This window comes from Pinus tabuliformis, chromosome 7, assembly GCF_031772625.1.
Source record: "Pinus tabuliformis cultivar Carrire ecotype Pingquan chromosome 7, CPIR1, whole genome shotgun sequence".
NCBI lineage: Eukaryota > Viridiplantae > Streptophyta > Pinopsida > Pinales > Pinaceae > Pinus > Pinus tabuliformis.
The window spans coordinates 1,899,282,374-1,899,304,191 of NC_142293.1; the positions used below are offsets into that span (position 1 = coordinate 1,899,282,374).

Here is a 21,818-nt window from a genome sequence, read left to right on the forward strand (position 1 = left end):
CCGTGTAATGGCGGGGCGCACCAACTCTTTGTTGTTGGTGCATTTTCTCATCAAGCTAAGCACAGATGTGTGATTGTAAATAAATTTTGTGATGGTTTTTGATGAGTCAACAGCCTCTTTGACAAAGGGAATTTTCCCTATGTCCTCTAACATCAAATCAATACAATGGGCAGCACAAGGTGTCCAAAATAAAGTAGGATGCCTGTCCATAAGCATTCTACCAGCAGCAACATAATTTGCAGCGTTGTCCGTTATGACTTGGACAACATTTTCTGCACCCACCTCCAAAATAAACACATCCAGCAAATCACATAAATTTTTTGCATCTTTGATTTGATGAGTTGCATCAACAGATTTGATAAACATAGTCCCCAAGGGACAACTAACCAAGAAGTTTATAAGGGTTCTCCCCTTTTGGTCAGTCCAACCATCTGACATAACAGTGCATCCTGTTTGTGCCCATGATGCCCTAAAATCCTCCAATCTTTGGGTGCAGTCACGCTTTTCATCTTGAAGAAGCCGGCCTCTGAAATCATGAAGAGAAGGGAGTTTGCACCCCGGGCCAACACTGGCAACAGCATCAAGAGTAGGTTGGAAAAATGGATTATTCCTTATAATGCTGAAAGGAATATCACTCCAGAGGAGAAATTTTGTCATCAACTTGTCAGCTTTTTCTTTTTCAGTTCTTTTCATCATTGAACCGATAGTTGGTTGTGAACCAGGTGTGGTTCGAGGAACAAAATATGATGATGCAGCAAACGGATTGACTGACGCTGCAGTAGAACCTGTGCCACTTGGCCCACTTCCTTCAACTGACCTTTTTAGTTGCCTTTTGAGTTCTTCTTTGGCGTCTCTAGTGTGCTCTAATTCTCCCAATGCTCTCATGGCTTTTTGGATAATTTCAGCATTTGTCTTTAGACAGGGCCCCACATCACGTCCAGGGATTTGTGCAAGGTGGAACTTCAACCTGTACACCCCCCCGAATATTTCCTTTCCACACAACTTGCAATACAAGTTTTGTCTATCATTCGGAGTTTTAGGGTCACCATATTCCCAGAAAGGATCCAATTTCCTTGGCATGTTTGTTTTTGAATTTTGAATTTGCAAACCTATGGAAAAATAAGGATTAGGAAATAGGAATTTAGGATTACATAAATGATAATAGTAAATAGTAAAATACAAATTACAATTTAGCATTTGCAAAATTACAAGCTAATTATTTCCAAAATCCCAATTTCTAAACCCAAGTCACCCAACCAAATGCCAAAAAACAATGAAAAATCAAAAAAAATAAACAATGTTTAAAGAAAATGAGAAAATAAAAATCAAAAATTGGTTCTCATAGTCATAACAAATAACCCATCCCAAATCAATGAAAAATTTCCAAAAATTCTTTAAAAACAATGAAAAACAAAGTTTTTATTGAACCAAAACAAAAAAAAATTAATCTACATACCTGGTTTATGGACAAATTGGCGATCTTGGCTTGGATTCCTCCTAAAATCGCTTCGATTCGCTCCCACAACCCTCTCCCTCCCTTCTTCTCCTTCTCCTCCGCGGCGGACTGCTGAATGAATAAAAAAAAAATCGTTTTTTCCATATAAAACCTCGCTGCCCGCGCCCCCCGCGATTTTAACCGAAAAAATCGCGATTTTATCGAAAAAATCGCTATAAAAAAAAGGGGCGATTTTTTCGATAAAAATCGCGCTTTGAATCGGCAAATTTAAAAAATCGCGATTTTCCGATTTTATCGCGATTTTATCGCGATGTGTGCAACACTGGTAAGAACATCATACACCAAGAAAAGAAAACTTTTATCTATCAACAAAACAAAAGCTTAGAAGAGGTTGAAGACAAATTGTTGGGATAGAAAGGGGGGACTAGAAAACTTGACAACTCTGGAGAATGTTTGAAAGAGCGTAAAAAATTTCAGCTAAATTAGTGATTGATACCAGACAAAACTTAAGCACCGAAAACCTGCATATGCTCTTGAAGAACAATAACTGAACGGCTTAAAGGAGTTTGATCTTTCTGGAAAAAAGTTGGGATGATTTTTCAATTATTAGCATTTCAGAAGCTTTAATTCATAGCATTGTAGAACAGCCTGAGTAAAAGGAGGTGATGGCCAAGCCATGTAATCCTCATATATCTTCAGTTGCACTAATTAGTCCAAAGTTTGTCAATAAAAAAAGCATTATGTCAATTGGGTTTAATTAGGGTGTTTGAGAGGAAATGTTATCCTGCACACCCAGGTCCAAAACCCACTTGTGACATGTTCACTCTTCGTGAGCTAATTGTTGACTGGGGCCAGCAAGGTACCAGCAATCCAATTTTCGCTTTATGGGGTTAAGGGTGTGATGAGGTACTACATAATCAAAAACAAGCATTATTGAACTCACAGTTGATTGTATAAAAAGCATGGGCATATAATTCTATATTAATTCATCTTACAGAATAATATGCCTTGCATTTGAAAGGTAAAATTGGATTATATTGACAAAAATAGCTACCATCATGTGGCATTGTTGCTAACAAGTCAAAGGCCATTTATAACAGCCAAGATGACTTTAAAATAACCACTACAATTTGGCGACTGCAAGGCCTCCACTGGTTTCCACAGATGACTGACTCAAAACATGCTAAAGGTTTGTTGCAACATGGCCTAGACTATTACATCAGATGCTGCAGGTTTGGGTGTCTACTAGCGGTGGCTCGACTTCAGTCTGCGCTCCCTATGTCTGGTCCAGTAAGAAGCAGTTGATCACACGTTAACCCTCTGACAAATTAACATGCAGTCAATGACAAAACAGAGCTTACCAATGCTTTTCAAAATCAAGAAATGAAGATTTATAAACTTTGTTTTCTTCCAATCGCTCCTTAAAAAACTGCCAATTCCAAGATGAAAAGAATTGTTTCAGCCTGCACCCAAAGAAGATGGTTCACCATTCAATCCAGGAAGTTGCAATTAATGAAATTAAATTACACTTGCCTTAAGGATTATGATTATTCAACAAAACCCTAAATACCATAATACACAAGCTTCTTCTCCAGAGCTTCACATGCATTGTTCAAATAATTCTTTCAACATTTGTTGTTAGACACCTAATCCTTAGGGATTTGGTGAATTATGAAAATTTTGTAAATATGTAAATATTAGAAATATGAACCATTAAAATAGGAAGAAACATTGGACTTTTGAAGTTGAACCGAAGGTCACAACATCTTTTGTATGTATGTGTATGCTTGGTTAATGGTAAATCAATGAAATTCGGATCTACCCAACCTGGCCTAACATGGTATCAGATTCAAGTTTAGACAAATTTTCTGCTCTGTGCAACTCTTCTTCCATCTCTAGCACCTACTTAGTCTTCTACTCCTAGGTTGGATTCTGCAAGTTGGGTTGGATTCTTGGATTCTGCAAGAGATTAATATGGTCACCTACAAGTCAGCTCAAATAAGCCCTGCAAGTCAGCTCCTTGAAGGTCATTATGTCGGCCCCATTAGGGCTAAATAGCCCTCACATGACACCTATTTATATAAGGTCATTGGGATACATTTCGACCACCATCAAGCACAAACAATTCGGTCTGCAATTACAAACAAGTTCAGTCTTCTATTACAGAGATATCCACACGTGCGAAGAGGATAAAGAAGTTTCATTTTGACTGGAGTTTGGATCTCCTTCAAAGGTTCGTTAACTACAGTGACTTGGGCAAGTTTTGGGATCATCTTATTCTCTGTTCTGTCGATTCTTTTGAGACCGAAACTACAGAGAAGCTTGCTCTTTTAAATGACATACTCCTGAAGATTGAACGAGGATTTTAGGGCTGAATTCTTGACAGTTCGTTGGCAGACTTTTGCAGTAACTACAGTGAGGACTTCGGCCTACTTTCACAGTGATTACAGGCCTGCATTTCGGCCTCCTTGTGGAGACCCTCTCATTGGACAGAAGTGGAATCTCTCTTTCTTTGTGAAGACTTTGATTGGGTTTCTCAATGTTGATTATTTTGGATTTGTTGAAACATTCAGGTGTACTATTGATGGACAGAATCCCTCTCTCATGAGGAGAGAATTTTTGGGTTTTTCCCTTGTGGGTTTTTCCCTGGCTGTGAGCCTAATCTTGGTGTCTCTTGTCTCTTGCTTATTGTCTATTGTTCATTGTCTACTGTGATCTCTATTTACTGCTCTTGTTAAAGTATTATTGGTTGAAGTTTTTCATGTATAGCTACTTGTTGATTGAAGTATAAAGAAGGAACAATTTGCATCAATAGAAGTAGTTATCAATTGTGAACTATTTTAGTCATTGCATCATTAGAATTTCAACATGGTATCAGAGATTTGGTGAAGGAAAAGAGCTGAGAGATCAGCTTAAGAGCACCTGAAGAACACTTGAAAAGCATCTTGAAGAGCATTTGAAATGTTTTTGGGATCTGTCCTATATTTTCACCATGAATTCTTCATTTATGAAAACCGAAAGCAAGCTTGAAGGAGTCACTAACTACAGGGCATAGAAGGAAAGAGTTGAGATCTTTCTTGAAAGTAACAAAGTCGCTGAACCATCTGATCAAGCAGGAAAGGAGAAGTTTCATGAAGATAATACTTTAGCTAGAAGCATTTTATTGGATTATGTTAGGGATTATTTGATTCCCTATATTGCTGAACATATGGATGCTAAAGCTATGTATGATGCCATCATTGGATTTTATACCATCAATAATGCGAATCAATCCATCAATTTGAGGGGACAACTTTGTAACATGAAGATGACAAAGAATGACACAGTGGCATCATATTTTTTCAATATATCTCAAATTAGAGACCAACGCAAAGCCATTGATGAAGAAGTATCTGATAAGGAATTGCTGGCTGTTGCTTTGGGCAGTCTCCCTAGATCTTGGGACTCATTTGCTTCAGGTATTAGTGCAAGAGAGAATGCTCCAACCTTTGACAAGTTATGGGCAGCATGCACTCAAGAAGAGTCAAGACTCTATTCTAGAGGAGACATTGAAGATCCAAGTATAGAAGCATTTGCAGCTCATGCTAAGGGTAACAAGAAGAAGAAACCAAATTTTGGCAAATTCCAAAGAAGTGTTGGTAAAAGACAAGGACCAAGATCTGCTTCAAGGAAGGACTCTACCTCTCATAGAAGGCCTCCTCCTCCCTCTCCAAGTAGAAGAGATAGAAGAGACAACAAAGATAGAAGAGACAGAAATGATCTAACAAATGTTCAATGCTTTCATTGTCAAGCTTATGGTCATTATCAAGCTCAATGTCCTCAAAGGAATCGAAGAGATGACTATGAAAAGGATGATGATCATAAAAGAAGAAGAAGACATCATGCATCTGCTGCTGATCTAAATGAGCCATCTTCAAAGAGGAGGCATAGGAGAAGTGATTCTGAATCTGAACACTCATTTATTTGTGCTCTTACAGGTTCTATTGAAAATCATGATGAAATTGGACTTGTGGATAGTGGTACCTCTAGGCACATGACTGGAAATTGTGTTTATCTATCTGAATTACTTGAAAAGAAGTTTTCTCAAAAGGAAAAGCTTGGCGACTGGCAAATATGAAGTCAAGGGCATTGCTACATCATCTTTCCAATTGGAATCCAGAGGTAATGTATCCATTAACAATATTTTATATGTTCCTGGTTTAAAGAAGAATTTGTTGTCCATATCTTCTCTTGAAGACAAAGGGTATAGAGTTGCTTTTGTTGATGGACAAATCCTAGTATGGAAGAAAAATTCATCTTTTGAATCTGTTAAAATTTTTGGGGTACGAATTGGACGACCATATCGTCTCCTTGGTCGTTCATTCCCAATTTCTCTTTCACAACACTACAGAACTTAGTGAGATTTGGCATAGAAGGTACACTCATATGCACTACAAAGCTTTGCGAAGATTGAAAGATTTTGTTAAAGGTGTACCTAAACTTAAGACAGATCATGATGGAGTATGCAAAGGATGTGCCCTTGGGAAAAATGTTAAAGGAAGATGCACTAGCAGTGATAGTAGATCCAATGGAATATTGGATCTTATACACTATAATGTTTGTGGGCCCATCCCTAACAAAACCTTGGGTGTATGCTTATACTATGTATCTTTTATGATGATTATTCTCGCAAGACTTGGATTTATCTTCCCAAGACCAAGGATCAAGTGTTTGAAAAGTTTCGTGAATTCAAAGCACAGGTTGAAAATGCTATAGGAAGAAGAATCAAGACTCTAAGGTCCAACAATGGTGGGGAGTATGTATCAAATGAATTAATTGATTTCTGCAGGAATGCCGGAATTAAGAGGCGGCTGATAGTTCCCTACTACCCTGAACAAAATGGAACTACAGAAAGAAAGAATAGAACTATAATGGAAGTTGTCAAAGCAATGTTTCATGATCAAGAATTGCAAATGTTTCTTTGGGGTGAAGCTGCAAGGACTGTTGTCTACATTCAAAACAGATGCCCACATCGAGTCTTGGATTATAAGACTCCCGAAGAAGTCTTTACAGGTGAGAGACCAAATGTTGAACATTTAAGAATCTTTGGTTGTCTAGTTTTTTTTCATGTACCCAAAGAGGAAAGGACAAAGTTGGAACCATCCGGGAAGAGGGGTACTTTTGTTGGATACTGTCAGGCCAGGCAGTAACTCCATTAAGCAAAAACTGATTCGTTTGTTTTATTCCATCAGGTAGGTATATTATATACATGAGGGAGAGACTGTTCAGTTCATCTCCCGATGACTGTTCATTTTCTCATTTATTTATTTACATATATTTACCCAATCACAAGGATTAGGTGTCAACATTCCCCCCCTTAATCTGAAGGGACGTTGGTGAGTCCAAGCATCATTCTAAATCGTTCAAGCTTTTCTCTTCCAAGCGCTTTGGTGAAGATGTCTGCAATTTGCTCATTTGTGGAACAATGACAGAGATGGATTGTTTTGGCCTCAACATGATGTCGAATTAGATGATATTTAGTATTGATATGCTTCGTTCGATCATGGAACTTTGGGTTTTTGGCCAACTTTATTGTAGAGGTATTGTCAATCATGAGTGGAGTTGATTGTACTTGTTTTACCTGCAAATCTTCAAGAATTTTCCTGAGCCACACAATTTATTTTGTTGCTTCAGCTGTTGCCACGTATTCTGCTTCTGTTGTGGAATCTGCTGGAACTGATTGTTTGTGTGATCTCCAGGAGACAGCTCCTGATCCAAGACTCATAGCATATCCTGAAGTAGATACCCCAGTTTCTTTGTCTCCATCGAAGTCTGAATCAGAGTATCCAATCAAGCTGAAGTCGTCCACCTGTGTATACTTGATTCCAAAGTCATGAGTTCCCTTCAAGTACTTTAGAACTCTTTTCGCAGCAGACCAATGTCCCTCACAAGGCTTTTGCATAAACCTGGAGAGGATTCCAACAGCAAATGAAATGTCTGGTCTGGTAATAGTTAGGTAGTTGAGACTTCCTACAAGCGGTCTATACTTTGTTGCATCCTCAAATTCCTTTCCTTCAATAGATGTGAGCTTTAAGTTTTGTTCCATTGGAGTAGTAAGAGGATTGCACTCTGTCATGCCAAACCTGTTCAACAGATCTCTAATGTATTTCTTTTGAGAAAGAAATATGGACTTTGGATATTGGGTTACTTCAATGCCAAGATAGAAATGAACATAGCCCAAGTCAGTCATTTCAAAACATTTCCCCAATTCCTTCTTTATGGATGCAATGTAGCTTTCATTGTTCCCTGTCATCAAAATATCGTCTACATATACCACAAGATATACAACTATTTTGCCAACTTTCTTGACAAATAAAGTTGCATCATCAAGATCAAAATGTTTGAAATTGAGTTTCAGAAGATGCTCAGTCAATTTTTCATACCAGGCTCGCAGTGCTTGTTTGAGGCCATACAAAGACTTCACAAGTTTGCATACTTTATGTTCATGTCCTTTCACAGAAAATCCTTCAGGCTAGGACATAAAAACATTCTCTTTTAGATCTCCATTCAAGAAAGCAGTTTTTACATCCATTTGATGGACTTTCCAACCATTCTGAGCTGCTAGTGCAAAGAGTGTCCGGATGGTAGCCCATTTTGCTGTGGGGGAAAAAGTCTCCTCATAATCGACCCCTTCCTTCTGTGCAAAACCTTTTGCCACAAGCCTAGCTTTGTGCTTGTCAAGTGAGCCATCAACTTTATACTTGTTCTTGTAGACCCACTTGCAGCCAATTGGTTTGGTTCCTAATGGAGGATCAACCAGCTTCCAAGTGTCGTTCTTTATGAGGGCATCATAATCCTTTTGCATCACTTCTTTCCATTCATCATGAGAAGCAGCTTCATTGAAGGAAGTTTGTTCAAAATCTGTAGACAAGTTCAATTCACAATCATAAGAAATATCCATATCAACAGGTGAATTAGAGTCATCTACATCACCTCCATTTTGCCGGTTTGAATTTCTGGTTCCTGTCTTTCCAATTTCATCAGGATGAACACTTTCAAGCGTCTTTGTCACCCACATTGGGGGACCTTTTTTAGATGGTCCAGGCTGCTCCGTTGATTGAGTTGGGACTGAATCAAGATTGAGTCTCCCAATTCTATCAATTACATCACTTAAAGCATCATCCGTTGTTGGAGTTTCATGCGGGGAGAGTGTTCTTCAGAAGAAGATTCCACATGTTGATCTAGTATAGGAATCCCCCCTTCAAGATGTGGAATTTGATTATCAAATCTTGAAATGATTTTGCTTTTGCGAATCTATCCAAGCGATCAAGTTGCCGCTCAACAACATTGTTAGTTTTGGATGATTCAAGGAAAATTACATCTCTAGATACAACAAATTTCTTATTTACTTCATCATAGAGGCGGTATGCTTTGGAGGTGTTTGAATATCCCAGGAAGATACACTTACGACTTCTAGCACCAAGTTTGTTTCTATGTACCTTTGGTATCAAGGCATAACAGGGGGAACCAAAGACCCTGAGATGCTTTACCGAAAGAACATGTCCATACCATATTTCATATGGAGTCTTGTTTCTTATAGCATTAGATGGACATCTATTCTTTATATATGCAGCACATAGAGCAGCATCAGCCCAAAACATTATCTTTACATTCTTGAAAAAGAGCATGGATCGTACCATATTTAAGATTTTCCTATTCATTCTTTCAGCTACACCATTCTGTTGGGGATTATAAGGCACAGTTGTTTGATGTTTGATCCCATGTTGGCGAAGATAGTTTTCAAATTCATTTGATGTGTATTCTTTTCCATTATCAGTGCGAATAGACCCAATATGAGATTGTGCATCATTTTCAATCCATTTATGAAAATTCTTGAATGTTTAAAAAGCATCAGATTTGTTCTTCAATAAATAAACCCAACACATTCTGGTGTAGTCATCAATAAATGTCATGATATATTTATTTTCATTTGCAAAAGGAACGGGCATTGGACCACATAAATCTGAATGAATGAGTTCAAGTTTCCTATGTGCTCTTGAATGTGAATCATGAAAAGATTGTTGCTATGCTTTCCTAGAATACAAGCATCACATTGTTTAAGTTTCCTAGGAATTGTAGGCAAACCAGCAACACCATTTTTCTTCAACAAGCGGAGACTGTCATAGTTCAAATGTCCAAATCTAGCATGCCATAATAAACTTGATGGAAGTGTACCTTCTTCATGATGAGAATTGTATGAGAAATGTTGTGCATGAGTAGAAGTTCCTTGCAGTTTGAGAAGCCTTTCTTCTTCTATTCCCCTCATGACAAGTGAGTGGTCAAATGCTTTTCTTACCTCAAGCTTGCCATCAAACATATGAATGGAGTGACCTTGATGGCGGATGTGGACCAAGGACAGCAAGTTTCTTTTGTGCTGTGGGAGATATAGGACATGATCTAGAAGAAAGTCTGGAAGACTAGGCAATTTAAGCCTGATTGTGCCAAGCCCTGATGGCTTGATTTTTGATTGATCTGCAAAGTATACTACTCCATCAACTTTGTCAGCGAAATCTTCAAAACAATCTTTTCTATGAGTCATGTGGCAGGTTGCTCTTGAATCAAGCAACCAATCATTTTTCCAAAAAGCAAGTGAAGCATTAAATAAATCTTCATTTACTCCAATGTTACATTGTGCCACAACATAGTGAGCAGATTCAGGTGCTTTACCTTTGTCTATATCATCAGTTTTACCTTTTTGTTGGTTTCCTTTCTGCTGAATTTTGTCCCATCTTGCATGTAGAGGCATCATGTGATCCATTTCTTTTGCAGCGAATGCAGTGCAAATCTGCCTTTTCTCCTTGAGAATGTCTGCTCCCCCTGCCTCTGAAATATCTTCCTCTTCCTCTTCGTCCACCTCTTCCTCTTCTAGAATCTTGAGCAGGATGCTTTTCTTTATGAGCAAGGCACATAGTCTCTTCAGAAGATTCAAGGGCTATCTTCTTTCCAAAAGCTTTCTCTCTTTCAGCAAATTTTTTATAAGAGAGTCAATGGTTATATCTTTGAGATTTCCATTTGCTTGCAATGACTCAAGATACTTGGAGTAAGTAGGATAAAGTGCCTTGAGAAAAGCGATAAGAGGGATATCCAATTCAACCTTAGTAGATTTGATATCATGCATTATAGACTTTACTTCAGATGCAAGAGCAAGAGGATCATTATTTTGCAGTTCAAGAGTGAAGAGTTTAATCATGAGTTGAACAACTTCAAGTGCAGAATGTGAGTCATAGAGTTCTTTCAGCTTTTGTAAGGCTTCAAAGGCAGTTGAATATGACGAAATACGGTGACTCACCTCTTCATTTACAGATTTTGTGACTAATGCATAAGCTTTGCTGTTTTTGTTTTCCCAAATGACGAGCTCTTTGTCTGAGGTAGGCTGTACTAGGCCATTGTCTCCTTCTCCGACACACACTCCTTTCCACAACTCATTGAAAATGAGGGTGTGTTTTATCATCCGGGACCATTCAGGATAGTTCTCCTTGCCAGTGAGAACTATTCCCACCATGGATATGATTGAATGCATTCTGTAAAAACAATTTACTTTTGCTGATAGAAAAATACTTCTGCCAATATACAATAAAATTGTACTCAAAAGGGCATTACCAAAAGATTTCAAATCCACCATGTGACTCATATAAATCCATCATTATATAAATCCACCTCATATAAATTTCATATAAATCCACCATATAAATCTCATATAAATTCCATATAAACCTCATATAAATCCACCATTATATATGTATATGGCATACGTATTTTTTCTATGTATCGATGTTGCTTTCAACTATTTGAAAGAATATTAGACAGGGCGCAGCTAATTGTATGGAGGAGCACCGCAGGTATTCAAAAGCTTTTAGGGTCTATATTCCAGGGCAACGATATATTGAGACTTGCAAGGATGTTATATTTGATGAGGATGTTGCATTTTGGAAATCCATGGGCTCAAACTTAGATTTTGATGAAGAAGATGAAATTGCTCCAAATAATGTGGAACCTGTTAAAAATTGTAACTAGGTTCGGTCTTCATAATGAACTAATTGTAATCATGACATTGTATATTTTTTATAAAGAAAGAAAGAAAAATTATATTTTATTTTTGGAGTATGGGTTTCATACTCAAGTTTGCGTCAAAAGCATGTTATTCGTGCTTTTAGGTTTTCTAGGTCTTTCTAAGAAAAAGAATAATATTGGTCATGTATCGTAGTCCCATTTGGACTCATTGTAATTAAGAAAAAATTTATTTTGTCAAGAAAAAGCCACTTATAAGCCCAAGACCAAGTCGGCCAAAGGTGCAGATCAAGTCGGCCTAAAGAAGGGTTATTCGACCACTCAAGGAGGTTATAAATACAACGGAGCTCGACCTCATATGGACACACTCAAGTTCGATCTACGATTGCAAAGGAAGAGAAAAGCAAATAAGGACAAAGAAAGGAAGAAACAAGCGAAGTTTCTTGGGCTAAATCTCTCTCTCTCTCTCTCTCTCTCTCTCTCTCTCTCTCTCTCTCTCGTGCGAAGCTAGGGTTTCTGTGAAGCTACAGTTGCAAGAGGCCGAAATTGCAGGCCGAAATTTTGGGACGAAGTTGTAGTAGGTCAAAGTTTGCAAGTTGCCTTGGAGAAGATCTTGTTGGGGGCTAACTTGGTGCCTTGTAGGGTTGTTGCTTTGGTTTTTCGGTCTCGGAAGTCTATTCGTAGGCAGATTCTAATGAAGAAGATAAGAATTTTTCCAAGTGTCCCCTTGGAGGGGTTTTGCGCTTGTAGCCTATATCCTGTGTACTTCGTATCTTTGTGATCTTCATTTTTTTTGGTAATTGCTTGATGAACAAAACTAAAGATTTAATTAAAGGCCAACCAACATCACAAGTAATTATCAAGATAAGGAAAATCATTTATAATCTACAAGTCTCTAGATTTTCCAACATGGTATTAGAGCTAAGGTGCAAGAAGGAGACTGAAGATCACATCTTAGTTGGCACTATGGCAAGCGTTATGAGGAAGGGTTTCAAGTCTTTGGGGAATCTCACTACATCTATCAAGGATTTCATATTGAAGATCATCTCCAAGATTACGAAGGAAGTAATAGATGGAAGTTTGTTCTCCACTTTATCTGGCACTTTCAAGGACGAGAATGTATGGGTTATTGACAGTGGTGCCTCCAGACATATGACGGGAGAATGCAATCAACTTCAAACCCTATCTAAGGGTAACTCATCTCATTCAATCAAACTTGGAGACAAGAAGAGCTATCCAATGAAAGGGATTGGATCTACTTCGTTGGAGCTCGATTCTGATGGAAGTATTCACCTCAACAATATTCTATATGTTCCAGGTTTGAAGAAAAACTTACTTTCTATTTCTTGTCTAGAGGATAAAAGTGATAGAGTTGCTTTTGTTGATGGAAAGGTTTTGGTTTGGGGTAAGGGCTCTATTACCCACCATCTGTGGGTGACACCTATAGGAGAAATTTTTCTCCTACATTGTCTTCAGCCGGCAACCAGTAGCCCCTTAGAGCCACCAAATAGTTCAATATGCCACTATCTTTGCCACCTAAGCCAACCATTATCCACCCTCGCCCATCAATCATGATCGTATATTTGAACGTGGGCCTTCCAACCCCAAGGATATGGCTTTCACTATAATTGGGTATTTTTGCTTAGTTATCATGGACACTTTTGGGCATGGATTAGTGGGGGAGTTTGGCGAAAACAATGGGCTTGGTTTGTACTCTTCTCCCCTTGTCCAACTTGGTGGTTAAGCTGGTATCCTAGTCTCGTGGGATCTCCTCTATTGGCTACTAGCTTTAAGAGTGGCATTACATTGGAAACCCCAATTTTGGTTGCGTGGTCCAGCTTCCCGACATCACATACATCACTCCCCTCCGCTCATTATAACTCCTTTTCATATATTTCCCATCCAGGTCCACATTTGTCTATTGGTTCCACAAGGAGTTAGTTGTTGAGAAATCTAGAGGCAGCAAGTGTATGTGATTTCTCTTACACTTGATAACTGCTTGTGATGTAATTTTACTTTACTTCATTAACTTCTTCTTTCCTCTATTATTATTAGTGTTCTCTATCATCAAATAGCTACCAAATCATAAAGAACAATGAGACAACAAAACACAATGTAAGTGATCAGCCAGGGCCAAAACCTCTCCAATGGAGAGGACAATGCACCAGAATTCTTCTCTTCTTATACAGCTTCAATTGACAAAATCCAATACCTACGGCCCTTGACCAAGACCCTCCAAGACCAAATCAGACCTTTCTTTGATGTGCTTCCAGCAACTTCTTCTATAATTTGGACCTCTTAGCAAATTCTTTTGCAACTTCAACCTCCCAGCAGATTCCTCTGCAAAGACCCTAGTTTTTGTTGAAGAATCTAGGGCAAAGTAGTGTTGTGATGATTCTTCGTTACATGATAACAATTCGTGGAGTCTTTTTACTATTCTTGTTTAGCTTATGCTACTTCTTCTTCCTATTAGTGCATATGTGTGTACTTCATCAAATTGCTACCAAAACAAAATAACAAGAACACAAAGTTTGGCTCTTTGCCAGGGACAAAACCTCTCCACTCTTGAGAGGAAAACCCTTTGTATGTTTTCTCTTATTGAAACTTCTTATTTGAACATCTGCCAAACCCTAGACCCTTGACTATAGGATCCTCCAAGCACAGGTCAAATCCTTCCTCTTTCTACACTATAAATTTTGGCACATGGTCCTCTGTCTTCCGGCATTCTGCTCCTCAACACTTTGTCCTTCCTCTGTTGCTTAGGCTTCATTTCGCCTTAGGAGAACCCTAGAATATCATGGCTACTTTGCTTTGCTATAAAGAGAACCTTCTTTGATGTCCTTATGAGGCCTTATATACTTAGTCACATATCAGAATGAGGCCTGTCACTATGTTGCCTTCACTTGCTGCCAAATCTGCAAAAGTTCACTTGTTGCATGTGTGGACAAAAACCCTAAAACAATATCTTTTTCCTCGCTGATCTTTCCTTCTTTCTTCGTTGGATGGGGAGGCTTTATAAGCCTTGTATGTTAGCCCAGAACAGATATATTTTGCCATTGTGATTTCCTATTGTAGTAACCGCAGGCAGAGCTTCATTCCTTTGCACGTGTGACTGTGTGAACCCTAGAAAATTGTCTTTTCACCTTCGTTGTTCTGTCTCCTTATCGCGTTGCTCTTGTCGACCTGTTTCCTTGGCTTTGCATCCTTCTAGTCTTCTTTCTTTGCTTGCGTATTCCAGAGATTGATTGTGCCTTGTATGAGGAGTGGACAACCTCTATATATAGAGGTTTGTCCCTCCTCTTTAGGCCGACTTGACTGTCCTCTAGGTCGACATGACAGTTACACTAAAATCTATCTTTTATACATCGTTTTGCTACTTGGAGACTTCGTTGATGCTAGGACAGGATTTGACTATGCTTGGAGGTGTTCCCATGACCTTGTATGATGCCATACATGATGTAACATGCCCTCAAAAGGTCTTATCATAATTATATTTTGACTTTGACTCTCTAGATGCACTTCAAAATGTGCTTGACCAATTTTCAATGAGCAAGAAGCTCATTAACAAATAATACGAAAATAATCTCTTTTTCTTGAATAAGTACAAACATCAAAACTACATTTATGAATACCTAGCCTAGTTACATTTCCTTCAACAGTTTTCACATTTGCCTAGAAAATTTATGGATTTGATTCCTTTCTCCTTCACTTGACTTCTCTTCCTTGATACCTCAACTTGCAAATGAGACCTTTCTTGACCCAAAACTCGGCCCGTGATGATGACTGCAATTCAATACTTGCTACTGCAGAAAGATGCCCTAATCCATTTCGCATGTGTGAGAAAGATAGCCCAAAAACAATCCCATAAGCTCGACTTCCTTTTCTCCTTCTTGTCTTCCTCTTCTTCACACTCTATTCTCTTTCTTGATCGAACTTGAATGAGTTAGATGACTACCCTAAATGAGGTCGAAGTCTCCCTTATATACTTAGATCTTCTACTAGGTCAAATTTCTCCTTTTAGGCAGACTTGATCTTTGCACCATGACAAGGCCTTGGAGGGTCTTTTACTCTATTTTGACTCAAATAATTTTTTCTTTAAAATATGTAACATGCCCAAATGGGCCTTCAATACATGGCAATGACTCAATTGACTTGTAGACTAAATAATAATCCCTAGAAGCACTCAATGGGTGATTGACCTAAAAATAAATTTCCCTTGAGCATGAAACCCATGCCTCAAGAACAACAATAATAAATTTATTTTTCTCTTTACATTAAATACATAAAATCATGATTACATGTCATTATGAAGACCAACCTACTTACAAATTTCAACACTCCCTCTTAACTAGGGAGGTATTCATAATCCATACAAGGTACTTGGACATTCTCAATCTAAAGAATTCTCATAGGAAGAGTCGAATTGGTAAGCCATCTCTTTACACCATACCAACCAGCATTGTTACATAGCAACGCCTTGACTTACAACTCTATCTCTCCATAATGATGATGGTGTCTATCAGTGATTGGTCTCAACAACATTGTGCTCTCTGACTGATGTTGGTCACAAGCCCACCAAATAGCTCAATAATGTAAAGATAAGCCTCTCAAGAGGGTCGAATGATCAACAAAGTGAGTCGTTGGGCCTTTGAGGAGACCTGATGAAGTCCAAGGGGTACCATAATGAAGAAATGTAATCCAAACATAGTGGACAAGGGGTTGGCCCCTTGTTATCCAATCAAGAACCTATGGTGCTCCCAATTGGGTGTGGGCACACAAGGACATTCTCATGGTTCTCCAAATGGATCAAATATGCCTATAGACCATCTGTAAGGGATGGAGTAGTGACATAGGCCCTCCCTCTGTAGCGGGGGCCATCCTGGAACATTTGCCAAGTGTATGGTGCAACTGTGGAATCAGTTGGGCATGGTGGACCAAGTGCATCATCCTCATCCAAAAGGTGGAACACAAACAATCAATGAACATTGTTCCCTCCCTCTGTAGTGGGGGGCATCCTGGAACATCTGCCAAGTGTATGGTGCAACTGTGGAATTGGTTGGGCATGGTGGACCAAGTGCATCATCCTCATCCAAAAGGTGGAACACAAACAATCAATGAACATTGTTGGGGATCCATGAAGCAATATCTGCTATTGTGGAGGACCATGGCTCTCAGTGTTCACCCTACAAGTGCCAATGTCGCCCTCTAGAGGGCTAGAACCCCGTATAGGGAGACCAAGCCCTAAATGAAGACCCACCTGCAATCCTGCATAAGATCCAATAGGTCCCCTTGCCCGCCGAAACAACGAATCATTAGAATAATCAAGTAATAATGCTTACAAGTTATGGGATCAATGGGGCACTTCGTGGTGGCATGCCCTTCCATAGTGGGCTTTGGCAAGTACAAGTGTTTCCAATCTCAAAAGGGGGTTAACCAAGGACCCTGTTAGGTGGTCTAAAACTCTAAAGGGGGTGGCATGTCCATGATACATCCTTTAAGAGGTATGTGGAAAATGATATAATAATGGAATGGAGTGGGATCAGGGGAATCATCCAGACCACATGTTAAGGTGCATTGGGTAGCTATGATAAGGTAAGCCCACACCTGGGTATATGAATGTAGGAGGGAGCAAATCGTGGTACATGAGTTACTCCGCCCTTTGTTTTTTCACCCATCTTCATATACCTTTTACCTTTGTTTGATTTTTCTTCATAACTGCTCGAGGTTCCAGGGGATGGAGAGCATGAATGTGTAATATGTAGCAGTGGATACCCCCTTTAGGTGGGGCAGTTCATCGCCCACCAGGGGCTGGGACAATCATGGGTTCCTTAATGATGTAGAAGGAGCTCATCTAGGGCCCATAGGAACCAGGGTGATGGCCATAGATAATGGGATCGAGCTCAAGTTTGGCTTTTGCCCACATGCTAAGTTCATGTTTCGGCCATCTTTTGCATTTTGTGGTACACTTCCTGTTGAGAGTGGCCAAATTATGCTTTTTTATTTTCTTTTTAGCTGCATCAACCTTTGGGCATCGTTCCACACCTGACCCAAGGTGTGGACAAGGGCGAGGGGGGTCGGGGTCAAACCTATGTGGACACGAACTGGAAAAGAGATGAATGGGGCTCAAATGAGTGGAAAGGGAGTAATGTAGGTGTTGTCGGGAAGCAGGACCACACAACCAAAATCAAGACTTCCCATGTAATGCCAACCCTAAACCTAGTGGCCAGTAAAGGAGATCCCATGGGACTAGGATACAGGGGTAACCACAAAATCAGGAAATAAAGATAAGAATACAAACCTAACCCACTCTTTCCGCCAAATCCCCCCGCTAATTCATGCCTCAAAGTGCTCATGACAAGTCACAAAAATTACTTAACTATTCCAATGAAAAGCCATACCTTTGGGGTCGGGAGGCCCACCTTCAAACATACATTCATAACAGATGGGCGAGGGACAACAAGGTTGGCTCAAGTGGCGGAGAAAATGGCACATCGAGCTATATGGGGAGGCTACAAGGGGCTACTGACTGTCGGCTGAGGACCATTAAGGAGAAAATATTTCTCCCATATATACTACCCGTACCAAAAGCCCACAACCTAAGGACTAGAACTTGAGATCAATCTCCCTGACCAATCCATAAGTCTCCCGGCACACAACCTAAGGGAGAGATTACAAACTCAGTGCCTCAGAACCAAGCTCCCTGACCAGACTCACTGGTCTCACAGCCCACAGCCTAAAGAAGATTCGTGATTCTATATAATCAATGCTCCCTCTCCAAAGGGATTCCCAGCCATTTTAATTACATAAACATTAGCAACCTACTCAACAGTATAAAAGTAGTCATGGTGGATTTCAATACTTCATCAAAAAGTTCAGCGGACAATAACATTTGGTTGTTCATTCATCTTCAACTAGAACTTCTCACAGAAGCAAACATCATCAACCATGGTCGGATCCAACAAATAAGTGGCTTCTCACAGAAGCATATATCAACAACATGCTTCATAAGCCAGCTACATTTCCAGCGCCAATCGTGTTACATGCATGATGCAGCAAGACCATCTATGTCATTCAAAACCAATACAACACCCAAAATACATTCAGTCCAGATAGAGTCAACAATTCCATGCATTAGGGAGTTCAACGAGCCAATCAGAGGGTTTCATCAAATCAACAACAAAGTCTCGCAGCTTTTTCAAATTTTCCTCAAGCAAGTATCCATGGACTATCAACCTCAACAAGGATTTCACCAGGCTTGTTTCATACTTTCAATCTTACATTTCTTCCCTCAACTCCCTCTTACATTGGACGAAGAGGACCTCATTCCTTGTCAAAAACATATCATCTACTAATAGCATAAAATTCACAGTCTCTTCTTCAACAAATTTGGATCAGCATTAATCTTCAAGACTTCAAGCCATCTTATCATGGATTAAAACATGCTTCAATTAGGTTGATTTTGTCTCCTCCCTTGGAATCCAAATTTCATCCAATCACGAGTTTTCTCGTCACTTTCATTGCCACAACCTTGACATAATTCATCACGTCCCTGCAATCCTCACTAAGAGGTCATGGAAGAACAACTACAACCAAGAAGGACATACAAAGATAAGAGACTCAAAATGAAACAATAATAGAACAATCAAGAAATTGCTTATCTCTTAAATGTGTGCTAGTTCCTTCTTAATCTTAACCTTTTCAGATCCAGTCAACTTTGTCGACATCATCAAGGAGTTAACTTTGCTCATATCATCAATAGGGAATCCACATCATCAAGGAGTTGGCCTCGTCAAAACATTATCAAGAGTCCCCATCATCATCAAGGCATTGACCTCGTCTACATCATCATCAAGGAGTTGACCTCGTCCACATCACGATCAAGGAGTCCACATCATCATCAAGGATTTGATCTCATCCACATCATCATCAAGGATTTGATCTCATCCACATCATCATCAAGGAGTCCACATCATAATTAAGGAGTCCACATCATTAGTAACGATTTAAAAGAAATAGAGAAATACAAGATAGTTATCTTTTGAGAACATGTCGACTCCCTCTTAATCGTTTAGCCTTCTTGCATCCAATCTGCAAATCAACCTTATTAAGATGTCAAATCTTTTAGGAGCTAGGGATTCTTCTTAAGCGGAAGCAATTAATCCATTAAACTTTTATCGCCAACCTTAGATAGGGTTATCAATTGATTCGCTAGGGTTTTATCTCCAAACCCTAATGATCTTTCTACGTTTAATCTAGGGTTTACAAACCCTAGATGAGTAACGCTTATTCTTGACATTGGAAAACCTAGGGTTTTACAAACCCTAAGGATTTCTTGACCAAACACTTACCATGGTTTTACAAACCCAAATCATTTCAACAAATTGGTCAAACATTCAAAATTTCAAAGCTTAGTTGATGCAATTAAGTCAAAATCCTCAGCAAACTTTCAAGCTTTGAAGGGGAGTTTACATAATCAAGAGACTCTTTTATCATGGTAATTAGTAACATCTGATCAATAGATTCCATCATTCAGCCCTGAAGTTTATGCTCAAATATTTGTGCAATCTCTAAGTTGTTTACCAAGAGATACGGGTCCTCAAAGAGCTCCCAACCCTAGATCAATAAATTTCAAAACCTTGCAGAATTGAAATTTGAGATATGGAGCCACCTATCATTGTTGACTCATAAGGTATATGACAATGTCTTTCACAACATGTTGTGGTTGTTAAACATACAGAGTTTTGTGACAAGCTTCACTTTAATACAACTTCTCAAGAGCTTGACATTGATCAACAATTTTGAACAAACAAACAAAAATTGACTCAGATATTTCGAACTTCACTTCAAAAATGCAAAATTTTCGATATTAGTTGACTTCTTAGCGTCCAGATTAATCAGGTCGTCCTTTTGTGATGGCATCCTTCTTATATATGTTGAAAATTGGGTAGCTTCGAGATGAATTTCCCTTTGGAAACCCTACTGCCCAAATGGAAAGTCCATTATACCCCAAGCAAATTCAGATTTGGTCAAAAGAATTATTAAATTAATATGGTCAAAGAGAATATATTTTACAAGAAAATTTGAATTCAAATTTCCCTCCAAATATGACTAGTTGGCTTGACTTTTATTGGACCAATCCTTCTTGAAGAAGGCTATAAAAGGAGATCGATACTTCTCTCCAAAATATGGAATTCGGTTCTACACATATCTGTGGTAATCTTTATGGAGGTTCACTTAATGATTCAATATGATTTATTATAATGGGTATGCCTCACACAAAATAGCTCGCATAATCAATTTTAATATCTCACATTCCAGACATAGTACAGTTTCGCTCATGGACTCGCACTATCTATGAATCATTAACTCGATATATATAAGGCTCGCACTTGTTACAGAAATCATGGCTCGTATCGCAGACAAGACATGTCTTCTATGGTAGACATTCCATGGCTCGTATGGCAAACCCTCCATGGCTTGTATGGCAAACAATATGTAGCTTTTATGGAAGACCTTCCATGGCTCATATGGAAGGTACATGGCTTCTATGGCAGACATTCCATGGCTCATATGGCATATCTTCCATGGCTTGTATGGCAGACAATACATAGCTCATACGGCGAACCATCCATGGCTCGTATGGCAGACAATACATGCCTTCTATAGCAGACATTCCATGGCTCGAATGGCAAACCTTTCACGGCTCGTATGGCAGAGAGTGCATGGCTTCTATGGCAAACATTCAATGGCTCGTACAGCAGACATTCCATGGCTCGTATGGAAAACCTTCCATGGCTCGTATGGCAAATAGTTCATGGCTTTTATGGCAGACATTCCATGGCTCGTATGGCAGACCTTCCATGGCTTGTATGGCAGACAATACATAGCTCGTATGGCAGACCTTCCAAGGCTTGTATGGCAGACAATACATAGCTCGTATGGCAGACCTTCCATGGCTCGTATGGAAGACATTCCATGGCTTCTATGGCAGACATTCCATGGCTTCTATGCAGACATTCTATGGCTCATGGAAGACATTCCATGGCTTCTATGGCAAACATTCCATGGCTCATATGGAAAACCTTCCTTGGCTTGTATGGCAAACCTTCCTTGGCTCGTATGGCAAACAATACATAGCTCATATGGCAGTCCTTCCATAGCTCAATAGCAAACAATACATGGCTTTTATGGCAGACCTTCCATGGCTTGTATGGCAGACCTTCCATGGCTCGTATGTTAGACAGTACATGGCTTCTATGGTAGACATTCCACAACTCGTATGGTAGACCTTCCATGGCTCGTATGGCAAACAATA

The 21,818-nt window shown here is 39.3% G+C and overlaps 1 protein-coding gene across 5 annotated transcripts in view; it reads right to left on the reverse strand.

Moving 5' to 3' along the window:
* LOC149256069 (protein ENHANCED DISEASE RESISTANCE 2-like) overlaps positions 1–21,818 on the reverse strand; it is a 313,045-nt gene that overhangs the window by 13,527 nt on the left and 277,700 nt on the right. For 2 of the 5 annotated variants that reach the window (XR_016267267.1, XR_016267266.1), the window contains exon 23: positions 2,818–2,919. The exons of 2 other annotated variants lie outside the window; for them this stretch is intronic. The gene's annotated coding sequence lies outside the window, so the exon portion shown is untranslated. Of the gene's footprint in view, positions 1–2,401; positions 2,739–2,817; positions 2,920–21,818 lie in introns of those variants that run through there. One more of the 5 variants, XR_016267268.1, reaches the window with a different exon arrangement.